General features: G+C 43.7%; 1 long non-coding RNA gene across 1 annotated transcript; it reads left to right on the forward strand.

Annotated features, from left to right (window-relative positions):
* Positions 1 to 13092: 13092 nt before the first annotated feature.
* On the forward strand, positions 13093 to 14126 carry LOC132451248 (uncharacterized). Its single transcript, XR_009524014.1, has 3 exons — positions 13093 to 13255; positions 13392 to 13736; positions 13839 to 14126. It is a non-coding gene; the product is annotated as an uncharacterized LOC132451248 (long non-coding RNA).
* Positions 14127 to 16455: the final 2329 nt, after the last annotated feature.

The raw sequence follows: 16455 nt of genomic DNA on the forward strand, positions 1-16455 counted from the left end.
TAAACCGCCGTTTGAGGCTTTGGACCCTCACTCCCTGCCTGGTCCTTACTTTGAGCCCCTCTACCGAACCGAGTTACCACAATCCTTAAAAGGCAGCTTGGATGTTTTTGTTTTCTGCAGTTTAGACTTCTACTATAACCTATTTTTTAAAGCAAAACACCAAGCTCATTGATTTAACGAGGCAGGGTTATTTACTGTTCGTTTTTTAGTTATTGGATGGATGTTATTAAGCCAAACCCTCTTACTTTGATGTCACTGAATGTCAGGGGTATACGTGATGCTGTTAAAAGAAAAGCTATGTTTTTATTTTGTAAAAGAAGTGAAGCTGATTTAATTCCACTTCAAGAGACACATTCCAGTGAGTCAGACATTAAGTTTTGGAACGGGCAATGGGGAAACGGAATTTACTGTAGTCATGGCACCAATCACTCAGCGGGGGTCTTTGTTTTTCTACATTAATTTAGGGGGGATATTTTAGAGGTCGTCTCTTCAGATGATGGTAGATGGTATTGAGACTATTATTCTCAAACAGGATAATGCAATTTTCATTGTGTGCAATGTTTATGGTCACAATTCTCGCTCTCTAAACAAAGGGCTTTTCTCCCAAATAATTTTGAAACTAAAAGAACTATTACAGAAATATTCAAATTCATTTTTAATTTTAAGTGGTGAATGAATGAATGTGCTGATGATGCAAAGGACAGGTATCCGCCAAAAAATTGCCAAACTTCGCAAAGTAACAATCTGATTTTAAAACAATGTTGTGATTTGTCTCTGACTGATGCATGGCACTTCTTATTTCCCGATATGCAAGACTTTACTTGGTCGAATAGGAACTTATCTTGTAGATCAAGAATTGATCTCTTTTTGATCTCCACAAATGCTCTATATCTTGTTAAAGATGTGTCTCACTCTTCTGCTCCTTTATCGGACCATAAACAAATTAGCCTTAAGTTATGTGGTTCACAGGATACTACAAATTTAAGAGGTTACTGGAAATTCAATAATTCTCTTCTTCAGGATAACCAGTTTAATGATAGAATTAAAGAATTAATTGAAGAAATATATACTGAAAACAATAAGGGTGATTATAAAAAAAAGATGGGAATATTTTAAATATATGTCTAGGTGTGCTGCTATAAGGAGAAGTAAAGAACTAAAGGTCATTAAAAATCAAAACGAATCTGAATATTAGATAGATACAACTCAAAATAGATCAAATTTACAAAGATTTAGCTAAGGGTGCATTTAAAAGATCTAGAGCCAAGTGGTTGGAGGATGGGGAAACCAACTCCAGTTATTTTTTTGCTCTTGAAAAAAGAAATGGCAAGAGAAAATCCCTGCAGACTCTTAATATTAACGGAATTCACTGTACAGATTCAAAAGAGATCTCCAACTTTGTCTCCTCATTCTACAGTAACCTTTACACATCCAAATTCAATAACCTCTTATGTGAGACTTACATTTCTAAATTAAAGGAGGTTGTTCCTGCTGTCGAGGAGGACCTTAAAATACTTTGTGACTCAAAGGTTACAATTAAGGAAATTAAAACAGCTATTTTTTCAATGAAAAAAGAAAAATCACCAGGTATTGATGGTCTTTCGGTTGAATTTTATATCCATTTTTGGGAAATTATTCAAAAGCCTTTATTTTGCATGTATGAGGAGTGTATCAGTCAGAAAGAAATGAGTACAACTATGAAACAAGGTATTATCTCATTAATACCAAAGCCAGATAAAGACATTTTATTAATAGACAATTGGCGACCCATTACTTTGTTAACTATTGATTATAAAATATTGTCTTTAGCCTTTGCAAACAGATTAAAGACAGGACTTGATAATATTGTGGCTGAAACCCAGTCAGGCTTTATGAAGGGTAGACATATTAGTAACAATATTAGACTTGTATTAGACGTACATTCAAAAGCTTTCATTCTATTTTTAGATTTTTATAAAGCCTTCGACACCATTGAACATGGCTTTCTTATAGAATGTCTCAAGCTTTTTGGTTTTGGGACAACATTTGTAGAAATAATTTATATGTTTTATAAAGGAATTAATAGTACTGTTATATTAAACTTCAACACGTCTCAAAGATTTGATATAAAGCGTGGTGTTAGACAAGGTGGCCCTATTTCGCCATTTTTATTTATTTTAGTTGTTGAGCTGTTGTTATCCATAAATATTGCCCAAAATCCAGACCTTAAAGGCATATCTGTATTTGATAGAGAAATAAGAATTTCGCAACTGGCGGATGATGCAACCGTTTTCCTCAGAGATAGAGATCAATTACCAAAGGCTATTGAGCTAGTTGAACAGTTGTCTTCAGCCTCAGGCTTAAAGCTTAATGTATCTAAATGTGAATTATTGCCTTTGCATGAGTGTGATGAAACATAACAGCCTGTCCTCCTAGAAAATACGACCGCATAGGTCGTCTGTACCGCCCCAAATTACGACCCACTGGAGCGTATCAAAATGTAGCGCCTCTAGCGGTCATGCAAATAACGACATTCTGAAGTCTCGGGGCCGCTCGTGGACGCTCGTGGTTGCTCGGGACGCGCCTAGCTAACCCTCTCCCGGTATCACGCCAAGGCGTAAAATAGATACGTCTGTCCACATCGCAAGGCGTGTTCAGGGTGAACACGCGTCCTTCTCCATTCGAAATGAATGGGGGAATAGCACCAACAGGGGGCGATACGTTCTCCTAGCATTTGGTGAAATTGTTACGTAGCCATATTAATCGTTAATCGTGCAATATTTTAGGACAGATACACCATTAAACGTGTTTCTAATGACATTTCTAGCGAGAAATTTACATTTTACTTGCATAATCTTCAGTCAGTGATTGTGTCTGATCTTTAGTTTTATAGTTATTAGGAAGATTTAATCGTCTCGCTCGCATGTTTCAACGACGTCAGGTTGCTAGGGACGCTGCTTTCGCTAAACTAGCAGCTCACGTGTTTCCTGCGTTTGTGTTATTAAACCGTTACTTTATGTAACTTTTAATGATATTGTAATAACCACAGGCGAGGTATTGAGCGAAGTAAGCTTGATAGCAGGTTTATTGGATTCCACAATCGGACAGGCAGGCACAGCTCCACCGGAAAACCACAACAACCAAAACTCCCGCCCGGAAGGAAACCCCCGGAACCCCCTCTCAGAAGGCCCGCCCCTTCCTCCCAATCCCTGTGACGTGAAACACGTTTATCTGAGAGCCAACCCAGTCGCCAAAAGCATACGTTGACAGTGTACGTTTTCGTGAACACTGGATTACGTCGCATTTCAACATAAAATAGCGTGTTAGCACACACACACACACACACACACACACACACACACACACACACACACACACACACACACACACACACACACACACACACACAATGCATTTCGCTGCTAAAACAACAACTTGGGCTGCTTCTAGGACATTTTGGGTGGATTTTGAACGGTATGTGGGCAGGACGTTTTTTGCAGGCAAGACCTGGCAACCCTGCCCTGTTGCCCGAGGTGCAGAAATGCTCCGGAACAGATCTGCATCCACCATGGCCAAAATAATTGTCATGAATAGCATGAATAGATTCATGCATTATCATTCAACTTGAACATGTGTTTTTACAGTATAGAGTGGTGGAGGGATGACGTATGTTGGCCAACCCGGAAGTGAGCGTCGACCTGGGTTTCCCTTGACAAAAAGCCAACGGGTTTTTCCATGGGATTTTGGATTATTGCAGAAAAATTGGCATCTTTGAAGCACCTCCACAAAAACTGAAAATAAATAAATAAAAATAACTGTGCTCCAAAGAACGAAATGTAAACCAATGCATTCTGAATGGGAGTGTTTCTCCGATTTTTCCATTCTACACAGAACGAAATGTAAACCCAGGCAAATAAAGACTTCATGGTCATAATAATTTAAATATCATTATTCTCCTCAGTGTGTAGGGTGGTATTCTATTTTTTTCAACGGGGCTGCATCCAGTCACTTGACCGTCATGGTTGCTATGGTGGTTGCTATCGACCAGCCCCTCTAATCCTTACATGGCTCTAAAAACCACGCGGCAAAGGAGCTGCCATCCATTGTGTTGTTTTTGTCGTAAACTAGGGTCCGATGGTTAAAAAATAGACAGATATTCCAAGGTATCCTTAAAAGGCAGCTTGGATGTTTTTATTTTCTGCAGTTTAGACTTCTTCTATAATCTATTTTTGAAAGCAAAACACCAAGCTCAATGATTTAACGAGGCAGGGTTATTTGAAACAATTTATTGAATATATATTTGTGAGAGGTCATTCCTTCTCCTGAGTTTGCTTCCTATTTATGTCTAGTGTACAACCCTACTGTCCACAAGCATCACCCCCCCCTCCCCATATGGATTTGGAGAATTGTTGCCACGTCCCAGTGGTGGAGGTATCATATATATGAAAGAGGGCATTCAATTATACTACAATGATCAATTAGGAGTAGGGATGGGAATTGATAAGAAATTCACGATTCCGATTCCGATTCTGCTTATCGATCCGATTCCTTATCGATTCTCTTATCGATTCTCATTGGGTGAGAAAATAAGTATAAATGTGTTTGTTTGCATTCATACCTGCCAACATTTGACTAGCAAAATCCGGGAGATTTCGGCGGCGGGGGACGGGGCCGGTGTTTGGAAGCATGGATGACAGAGGTGGTTACAAATGTTGGTTTTAAGGGATGTTGTGCATATAAGTAGCTATTTATAGACAACATATTCATCATGTAGTCTTCAGTATATAAATAAATACACAATAACTGTATTCATTAACAAAAAACGTATTTTTTATGTATCATTATGTAGCCTATGTATTCACAATGAATTCATTGACAATCACTTATTTATTAACTAACTATTACAATAGCCTGGAGCACTTGTTCCTGCTCTTTTTGTCCCTTAGTGATGAAACCCGTTATCGCCTGAGTGCCCTTTTGTGCCCCGGCAGCACGGACATGTTTCAGGGACTTTAAATGTTGACGGACGTCATTTTTACCGCCGTGCCCTATATTAAAATCAACCCGACACGCTTTACAAAAAGCGTGACTATTGTCCAGGTGACTATTTGATATCGAATCATACTCTTTGGTCCATTCCGACTTAAAAGTACACATATATTTAATCTTCTTCGATGGTACACCCGCTTCTGCCATTTTTATACGACCATTTACGGAGTTTGCTCCGCCATGTTTTTTTTTTAGCTCTGCGCTCTTGAGAAGTGACCATAGACGTGATCTGATTGGCTACAGCCTGTGCTGTCGTATTTGCAGCAAATGCATTTGATTGGCTGACGCTTGCGTTGCCTCTCATGCTTGCGTTTGATACATGATCTGGCAACTTTAGAACATTCGACACACATTTTGATTTGATTATAAATAAAATAAATTTGGACATCGTGAAATAAGGGAGTTAACCGGGAGAAATAACAAAACGGGAGGGCGGCGGGAGATGGATCAGAAAACGGGAGAAACCCGGGAAAAACGGGAACTTTGCATTACATCTCTTTAATATCTGATCAGAAGTGCTTCTAGTATTAGGAAATTGTACATTTTCAAATCAATTGGTCTAGACGAAAAAATATATCGCTTTTTAAGCCCAAATGCCATCATTATGTGCCATACAACTAAAAACACAGACTGAAAACAGCCAAGTAAGAGCTTGTGCCTTTTGGAATTCTAACAGTGCTCATTTGCATTCAACTTGTAACAAAATTAAACTGACATAAACAAAATGAAGCATTGATTAGACAGAGATTTATTAGATGGGCCTACCTAATAAACCTTTGGAACACACAAGACCGGAAACCATAGCAATGCCGGTAAACAAACCCCGAGAAGCCCAATCCCTATGAGAGCTCCCCACGCTACGGCCATCCGGAGGCGACAGAGCTGTTGGCCGTGATATTATATATACAATTATAATATAGTATATAATATATTATATACTATTATATATAGAGATCCGGGAGTCGCAAACTGCAACAATCACTTTCTCCTCCATTCCGCGGCTCACCCGGACTGCACTGCACTGAGTTTGACGGCTGAACGCTGATTGGCTGTTACGTTACACATGTCACTCAGTTATCACGCTGTTGAACGCTGATTGGCTGTCATCACGACAAAAACTTGTCGCCGGTTTTCTCCCGCGACAAACTCGCCCTTATACGCGTCTCTACGTTCACTTTGTATGGGATCTTGTCGCCCCGTCGCGTTTGGTTTGAACGCACAATGCGATTCTTCCTCGGCGGCGACATGTTTGCTGCGTTCTGAACCAAATCAAAGCAGCGTGTGTGTGACGTCACGACGCATTTGCCGCGACCGGAACCGATAAGCGGAATCGTTAAGCAGGCTTGCTAACGATTCCAAGGAATCGGTTGACTCGGAACCGGTTCTGAACAAGAACCGGTTCTCGATTCCCATCCCTAATTAGGAGGCCGAAGCCCTAAAGGAAGTGATGCAATAGGTGACTGCAGGTCGACAAAATTTAAGTAAGCTGTACTTTGAGGTCTCTTATATATCAAAGGGGGTCTCAAAGGACGCATACGCTTCAACCTGTCGCTCCAGCCCTACAGGAAATGACTCAGCAAGTGCTCCATCTCGTTGCACCTGCACCCAGCGGCTCGCTTGCAAGATTTTGGCCTGAAGTTCTTCCCAGACCTACACCGTAGCCATCCAACCTGCATATCTGAGAATCAGGCCTCTCTTTAATAATGACAAAAAGTTACGAGAGAAATACACGTTAACTTTTGTCTCATAAGCGGCGTGGTGCCGGCTCCTTTTGACCTTTTGACCCCAGACTTCTGGGGGAATAGCTGAATCAATTCATTAGTCAATCAGAAGCATGTAAATATCTTCCCGGTGGCGTAAGAGGGCGAACAAGGTGTCCTTCAACATCTACGCTTCCAGGCGATTGCAACGGTGCCACACATGAGCATATTCGAACATGTTTAATGGTAGTAATTAGCTGTCGAAATTGGAGACCTTAATCAATAATGAGCAGCTATTGATTTGCTTCCAGATAGAAATTTGTGACAAATTACATGTTATTTAGCATCTACACGTTGAGCTGAGTCCAATGACACCCAGCATGACACTCAAGCAAATGGTAACATGTATTTTACATGGTACACCTAGGTCTAGGAGGACATGATCTCGGTGTAGCAAGAGGGCGAGCTTGATCTCATTGGACTCAGATTAACGTGTAGATGCTAAATAACATGTAATTTGTCAAAAATCACCATCGGGAAGCAAATCTATAGCTGGTCATTATTGATAAAGGCCTCCAAAATCGACAGCTAATTACTACCCCGAAACATATTCAAATATGATCATGTGTGGCACTGTTGCAATCGCCTCGAAACGTAGATGTCAAAGGACACCTTGTTTGCCCCGTTACGCCACCGGGAAGATATTTTCATACTTCTAATGGATTGATTCATATTTTAAGGTTCTCGGAGTGAGACTTTAAACGGCTGCAGCAGAAGTGTCGAGACGAAAGATGATATCAAGACATTGATAGAATATTCCCATTCACATTATGATTCTTTGTTATAACATCCGACCAAACATCCTTTACAGTCACCGAGCGAGGATTATGAAAGTCCAGGCCCCCCCTTCCTGCACTTGGGGTCCGACTGGGCCAAGTTTCGGTGCGGGGGTCCCAGTTAGGCCTTAGAATAAGGTATTCAAATTTCAGGGCGGTAGGACGTTCCTATCTCAAAAACTGTTTTTCCACCACATTCTGAACCATTAGGTCTTGCAGGTAACACTTCTGAGGGGCTTTGTCCAAATGACAGTCCATTTGGGAAAACTTTTTTTCTCTAAGGGCTAGAACTCCAAATCTCGGATATGTCGTTCTCGGGGCCCCGGGAAATGTGTGTAAACATTTTAGCCTCCCTAGCTATCTCGAAAAGGCCGAAAAAGGGGCGTGACCTCCAACAGTACAGTAAATGTACATAAGACAGGATAGTTTCTAGTCCCCATTTTTTGTGGGATGGAGGTGTACATTTGTGGCTTAAGGTGTGTAGACACAGCTGGCCTGTGGCCACGTTTTTGAAGTCTGGGGTCAAAAGGTCAAAAGGAGCTGGCACCACGCCGCTTATGAGACAAAAGTTAACGTGTATGTCTCTCGTAACTTTTTGTCATTATTAAAGAGAAGCCTGATTCTCAGATATGCGTGTTGGATGGCTAGGTTGTAGGTCTGGGAAGAACTTCAGGCCAAAATCTTGCAAGCGAGCCGCTGGGTGCAGGTGCAACGAGATGGAGCACTTGCTGAGTCATTCCTGTAGGGCTGGAGCCACAGGTTGAAGCGTATGCGTCCTTTGAGACCCCCTTTGATGTATAAGAGACCTCAAAGTACAGCTTACTTAAATGTTGTCGACCTGCAGTCACCTATTGCATCACTTCCTTTAGGGCTTCGGCCTCCTAATTGATCATTGTAGTATAATTGAATGCCCTCTTTCATATATATGATACCTCCACCACTGGGACGTGGCAACAATTCTCCAAATCCATATGGGGAGGGGGGGGGTGATCCTTGTGGACAGTAGGGTTGTACACTAGACATAAATAGGAAGCAAACTCAGGAGAAGGAATGACCTCTCACAAATATATATTTAATAAATTGTTTCAAATAACCCTGCCCCGTTAAATCATTGAGCTTGGTGTTTTGCTTTCAAAAATAGGTTATAGAAGAAGTCTAAACTGCAGAAAATAAAAACATCCAAGCTGCCTTTTAAGGATACCTTGGAATATCTGTCTATTTTTTAACCATCGGACCCTAGTTTACGACAAAAACAACACAATGGACGGCAGCTCCTTTGCCGTGTGGTTTTTAGAGCCATGTAAGGATTAGAGGGGCTGGTCGATAGCAACCACCATAGCAACCATGACGGTCAAGTGACTGGATGCAACCCCGTTGAAAAAAATAGAATACCACCCTACACACTGAGGAGAATAATGATATTTAAATTATTATGACCATGAAGTCTTTATTTGCATGGGTTTACATTTCGTTCTGTGTAGCATGGAAAAATCGGAGAAACACTCCCATTCAGAATGCATTGGTTTACATTTCGTTCTTTGGAGCAGTTATTTTTATTTATTTATTTATTTTCAGTTTTTGTGGAGGTGCTTCAAAGATGCTAATTTTTCTGCAATAATCCAAAATCCAATGGAAAAATCCGTTGGCTTTTTGTCAAGGGAAACCCAGGTCGACGCTCACTTCCGGGTTGGCCAACATACGTCATCCCTCCACCACTCTATACTGTAAAAACACATGTTCAAGTTGAATGATAATGCATGAATCTATTCATGCTATTCATGACAATTATTTTGGCCATGGTGGATCCAGATCTGTTCCGGAGCATTGCTGCACCTCGGGCAACAGCGCAGGGTTGCCAGGTCCTGCCTGCAAAAAACGTCCTGCCCACATACCGTTCAAAATCCACCCAAAATGTCCCAGAAGCAGCCCAAGTTGTTGTTTTAGCAGCTAAATGCATTGTGTGTGTGTGTGTGTGTGTGTGTGTGTGTGTGTGTGTTAGCGTGCGTGCGTGCGTGTGTGTGTGTGTGTGTATGTGTGCTTAGCACGCTATTTTATGTTGAAATGCGACGTAATCCAGTGTTCAAGTAAACTGTCAACGTATGCTTTTGGCGACTGGGTTGGCTCTCAGATAAACGTGTTTCACGTCACAGGGTTTGGGAGGAAGGGGCGGGCCTTCTGAGAGGGGGTTCCGGGGGTTTCCTTCCGGGCGGGAGTTTTGGTTGTCGTAGTTTTCCGGTGGAGCTGTGCCTGTCTGTCCGATTGTGGAATCCAATAAACCTGCTATCAAGCTTACTTCGCTCAATAACCACAGGCATTGGCTCAAAACCAATGCCTGTGGTTATTACAATATCACTAAAAGTTACATAAAGTAACGGTTTAATAACACAAACGCAGGAAACACGTGAGCTGCTAGTTTAGCGAAAGCAGCGTCCCTAGCAACCTGACGTCGTTGAAACATGCGAGCCAGCCGATTAAATCTTCCTAATAACTATAGAACTAAAGATCAGACACAATCACTGACTGAAGATTATGCAAGTAAAATGTATATTTCTCGCTAGAAATGTTATTAGAAACACGTTTAACGGTGAATCGATCCTAAAATATTGCATTTCCCATTCAGATAATAAAGATTAATAAAGATCATACACTGTCATGGTCTGTCGTGTTTTTTGGTGTGTTTCCCTGTGTTAATTACTGCTCCCTCCCCTAATGTGTCTCAGCTGTTCCTCGTTGCGTTTGTTACTTAAGCCCTTGTCTTTCCTTTGTTCCTCGTGCTGTCATTGTGGTTGTTCGTCCTGCGTGTTCCCTGTTCCCTGTTCCCTGTTCCCACCTGAGTTCCCTGGTTCCTTGCCTTAGCCTTTTGGCGGAAATAAAGTGCCGTTTTCCCTAAACCGTCTGCATCTGGGTCCTACCTGCCTGCCTGCACCCGCAACCGTAACAGAATGACAGCACCAACATTGGACCCAGCGGACGCTCAATTTTGCCGTGAGTTGGAGGATTTATTGATGTTTATTATCAAAGCAATGGATTTCTGGGAGAACATTCCCAGCAGGAAGGAGCAGGAGGCTATCTTGAAACGTACACGCAGGGCTGTCTCGTCAAGGCCCGAGTTGGAGGACGCCTTGCCCGAGTGGGCAGTTGAGCTGCTCAGCCCCACAGCCTTTTGGCCTGAGAGCTACATGCCGGTGCCACCGGACTTTGGTGACCGGCCTAAGCCTCCACGTTCCTGCTCTCAGCCTCTGCCCCCAGTTCCCCGCTACCAGCCTCTGCCCCCGGCCCCCCGCTACCAGCCTCTGTCCCCGGCCCCCCGCTACCAGCCTCTGTCCCCGGTCCCCCGCTACCAGCCTCTGTCCCCGGTCCCTAGCTACCAGCCTCCTCCCTTGCGGACAATCAGAGTGGGGGTGGTGAGTTTGGGGTACCACCCGGTTCCTCCTGGCACTCCAGCTTCCGCACTGACTCCAGTCCCCGAGCCCTGTCCGGTTCCTGAGCCCACTCCTCGCCTTCCAGAGGGGGACCGGCCTCTTCGCCTGCCTGTGGAGGTCCGCCCTCTGCTCCGGCCGGAGGTGGCCCGCCCTCCTGACCGTCCAGGGGAGGCACGCCCTCCGCTCCTGCCTGAGGGGGCCCGCCCCCTGCTCCTTCCAGAGGGGGACCGGCCTCTGCTCCTGCCGGAGGGGGCCCGCCCTCCAGACCGTCCAGGGGAGGCATGCCCTCCGCTCCTGCCTGTGGGGGTCCTCCTCCACTCCTTCCCGAGGGGGGTTCCTCTTCAAGGTCTTCCAGAGGGGTCCCGCCTTCCAAACCTTTTGGAAGGGGCACGCCCTCTTCCTCCAGAGGGGACCAGCCCTCTACCTTGCCTTCCTGAGGGGTCCCGCCTTCCAGAGGGGGTCCGCCCTCTACCTGGCCTTCCTCCAGAGGGGACCAGCCCTCTACCTGGCCTTCCTCCAGAGGGGACCCGCCCTCTACCTCGCCTTCCTCCTGAGGGGACCAGCCCTCTACCTTGCCTTCCAGAGGGGTCCCGCCTTCCAGAGGGGACCCGCCCTCTACCTGGCCCTCCTCCTGAGGGGACCCGCCCTCTACCTGGCCCTCCTCCTGAGGGGACCCGCCCTCTACCTGGCCTTCCTCCAGAGGGGACCCGCCCTCTACCTGGCCTTCCTCCTGAGGGTACCCACCCTCTACCTTGCCTTCCAGAGGGGACCCGCCCTCTACCTGGCCTTCCTCCTGAGAGGACCCGCCCTCTACCTGGCCTTCCTCCTGAGGGGACCCGCCCCCTACCTCGCCTTCCTCCTGAGGGGACCCGCCCTCTACCTCGCCTTCGCCGGCCTCCTGAAGGGTTCCGCCTTCACCGCTGCCGGCCTTCTGAGGGGTTTCTTTGACACTGCAGGCCTCCTGAGGGACTGAGCCCTCATCGTCAGTAGTATATACTATATGCTCTATGGGTCCATTCCTATCTGAACTCACTTCCGGTTGGGGAGGGGGTGGGGTGGAGGGGGTATTCCTATTCACAGGGCCACTTCCGGTTTATGTTTTATGACGGGTCATAAACCATAAACCCTTTGTGTAGGGATGACCCGTGTAATGCCAGTGGTGAGCCTGCAGGGGTCGTTGGATTGCGGGATCTGTATAGTCAGAGGTGTGTGTGTGTGTGTGTGTGTGTGTGTGTGTGTGTGTGTGTGTGTGTGTGTGTGTGTGTGTGTGTGTGTGTGTGTGTGTGTGTGTGTGTGTGGTAATGTGTTTTTTAATCTACCCTACTATTTTACGAAACCGGCAGATACATTTATATATAGTGATGGGGGTACCGATAACATGTCCGTAATCAACTGTATAGGGATATACTACATATATATATATATATATATATATATATATAAATATTTATAGGTATATTTATATCAGGGTTAAAAGTCGGGGGGTCCACCGATGGTAGAACTATCATAGTGTAGATACGGACTGTGGTTCACATTGACAATATATTAGGTGATATCATGATACTATTAACCGATATTTTAGTAATTTTCATCTAATATAGTGTATTTGATTTAACTTTATTTTATCATTAGTAGATAGTCTGTCTTGATGCAATGAGTGGGTGTAGCCCATAGGTAACTATGTATGTGTGGGACCAGTACCTATTGGTCAGGAGTCTATGACGTCGGGGGCCTAGGTGCGAATGTCTGCAGATGGGCGTTTATCAGGCATAAATATACGGGGCCATTGAATCGGATGAGTACCGCCTCTGACCCAGACGTTAGACACGCTATTCTAAGATAGTAAACGCGTCGTAGTGGTTGGAAGAAAGAAAAACATCGATCCGTCCTGCGCTACTATGTCGACTGACTAAGTATTCATATGAGTGTATTATGATTATATTATGACTATGTCTATGTGAATCAGCTGTTTATATCTGACTGCAGCAGTGATTACTCCACAGCGATTCGCGGCGCTGGCGGTGAGAGCGTGAAACATCAGCTGGATCCACGTGGAAGTATGTTTTTTTTTTTATAGCAGCATATAATATATAGTTCCATAACACTCTCTCTCTATCATTATTATTATTAGTTGTTATGGTATATTCATGTAGAACAACGATTAAATTTGTGTTTTCCCAATGTGTAACAGGTTCGAATGATATTCGGCTCAACATTCAAAGAATGATTCTAGCCGACCTGACTAATGTGTTGACAAGCGGTAGTTTTGGTAAGTTGTTAATACGCCCAGCTATTAGTATATCTATAGGTGTATTACCAAAATAAATTATCTATTTATTTAGCATCTAAAACAACCAAACCTAACCCTTGATTACTTTTGTATTTTGCTTTTGATCCACGTTTAGTACCTATCGCAGCCGTTGTGAAACAGCGAACCCCCGGAGCAAGTCGACTATCCAAGAAGAATTTGAAAAGACCAGCGGGAATAGTGGTGGCTATACCCTGCTCACCGCTGGCCATAGATCAGCCACAAATTCAGTTTAAAAAGGCTCGCAAGGACGCCGCACATAGTGTTTTAGCTCCGGAGAATTTTAACCAGGTTATCCAGGCAGTCATAAACCCGCAAATCGCGCAACATGGGGCTGTATGGTCTAATTCCAAACACCAAGTGATCGGTGCTGTCGAGGTGCATGTGTCTGCATCGCCTACAGAGACCGTCACAGTGCAACCGGATGGGACTATACAACACGGTAGGAAATTAAATGAAAAAAAAAGTATGTATATATTCTATAGAGTGTAATGATCATGATGGGATTGATACTGATTTCTTTTCTTTTTTCTATTACAAACAGCCCATGGAGATCCCCAGTGTGTGCCACTACCAGTGTTGACCGCCGATGATTTGGCTGGTCTTGACGACCTCTCGTCCTGGACTTCATCACTGCTGGATCATATCGACTTCACTCCAGCTCAGTGGATCGACTCTCCTGCTACATCCTTAGGGGCTACCATCAGTGCAGAGCCTGTGCAACACCACCAGCCTGCAGATCCTGCATCTGGATCCCTACATGCCATTCAAGACCCTAGCCGCGACCCCCCGTGCATCGTGAGTCTCAGCACTCAAGAGGTAGCGGTGCCGCTGCTACTATCGGAGATTAATCGAGATTTTAAACACTTAGACTAATTTAAGAGAGAGAGAGTAAAATGAAAACGAGGGGTCCGGAGCAAGAATTGACAAAAGACTTTATCGTTCAGAAAAACAACAACGACAACAGCCTGAGTGGGTCTGCAGAGTCACTGCTTGAACTTCGGTCCCAGCCTTACTTTATACACATACAGGAATTTCTTCGTTACAATGGAGGTTCCCTTTGACCCAATGGGGTTTCCGCCTAGTCAATCTTCGTCTCAGCGTGTTATCAACCGTGCCCCGGTCTGAGGTCCGCAGGGATTAACCTTGTTAGCCAAGATGACCCAAGGCTGAAAGGTGGAGGTCAACATGACTTGACCCCGCAGTTCCCAGGACATTTCTGTGCACCTACCATCTGCTCTGAACCCAGACTCAGGCGTCATGTGCTTTCCACTATTTAAAATATAAAGCCTATTAATAATCATGGTTTACTATAGAATATACTCACTAATTTCTACCACACATCTCCCCTTTATGATCTAATAAGATCATAACAAAAACATAACAGTCGTTTGGGTCATATTCTACACTACATTTGATCATCGTTAAAAAGCCTTTAAACATGTTCAGGAGTCTCAACCTGGTTTAAGGCAAAAAAGATCTATCAAATGTTTAACATGTCTAACTAGAATTCACACATAACACAGTATTTTCAGCATGCATTGAAAATAAGCAGTTCAAAATATATGACATAAAAATATGAAACTCAAAAAAATGACATTTCAAAAAATAAGTAAATAATAGAAATTAAAAACTAAAATAAATTAAAAACTGAAAACTGTCAACAAGCTTGCATGGATTGGGATAGTTCTGATTATCGTCATGTACCGGTATACTATATAACGTGGGGGGTTTGGGCACCGTAGTTGCCTGGAACCCATTAGTCCAATGTCCATTTGTTCACACAGTCTGAAATGGTTGTGGTTCACATGAAGAGGTCACCAGTTAAGAGAATAGGACCTCCTTCTGATGTCCGATTCTCACATTCCGGTCTCCTTTCTAGTGTCACTCCAATCTATCTCCCCATAGAGTATCCTCTCCCACTCCCCCGACTCCTCTATGCCAGACACCATGAGGGCCATCTCTTTAGAAAGCCTGGATGCTATTACGGATCTGACCATGGGAATGCAGCAGCAGAAGATCAGACCCATTGCTGTTAGTACTATTAGGAGCACTACACCTATCTTTGCGAACATCATTCCCCACATGCCAAACCTTGTTTCAAGCCATCCAAACATTCCCTGATCATGGCCTGCATTTTCCTTTAACTCTTTTCTTAAACGTTTTAAATTGTTCATCGCAAGTGTAAATGATCCATCTGGGGCAGTATTATTTGGAATGAAGGTACAACACATTTCACCTATAAGATCACAAACTCCCCCCCTTTCTGCTAAAAGCCAATCTAAAGCCTGTCTGTTCTGCCAAGCCACAGCGCTTGTGGCTGTCAGCTGTTCGCCCAATGCAGATAATGCATCATCTGTGTAGTTAATGAACCATTGTTGGTTGTAAAAGATATAATTGATCCATTCCGTATTTTTAGCAATTCCGATTGCTGGCAGTAGTGCCTCAAATCCTGCTGCTACTTCACTTCGTGCCTTAAATTTATCGGGTATTCCCCTGGGTTGTCCTATTTTATCAATTTGTATGTTCTCGTCTGCCTCGTATGCTCTCTTCCGCCTATTTAGGTTATCTGTTTCTAAGTTATCGACAACATCTTTTATTGATGGTCGTATTGCAATTTCCGTAACCACTTGGACTTTCGCGCATCGTCCTCTCCACATTTTAGCAAGTATGGGACGAAGAATGTTATTACCGCAAAGCCAAAACTGATCTGCCACCACTCTGTCCTGGCTCACGAATGCTCCATCACTCCACAGTATTGACATGTAGTTCTCTCTAGACTTCTGCTGAGAGCCTGGTAAAAGCTGAACATTTTTAATCGCAGGTGGTTGATATAACATTCGTTTCCCGTCTATATCGAATAGTGTGACATTCCAAATTATGTTACATTGTTCCTCTGGTATACTACCTACATCACTGGCATTTTCGTTTCCTTCGTCATTTTGAAAGCATTCTAATCCCTCTTCAATTTGAAAATTGGTTTGTGTCGGTCGCGTTACTTCGCCTATTTCTTGTGATAGAGTTATGTCAAATTCTCGGCATCTTTTCATGATTACATTCCATGGCATTCCGTCATATTTATCTTCAAGATATTTGTTATGTTGACTCGATCCTAACAGCAGAAAACATTTCATTGAACATATAACGTACTTTTTCTGATA

This window comes from Gadus macrocephalus, chromosome 22 (genome assembly GCF_031168955.1).
Source record: "Gadus macrocephalus chromosome 22, ASM3116895v1".
Classification (NCBI taxonomy): domain Eukaryota; kingdom Metazoa; phylum Chordata; class Actinopteri; order Gadiformes; family Gadidae; genus Gadus; species Gadus macrocephalus.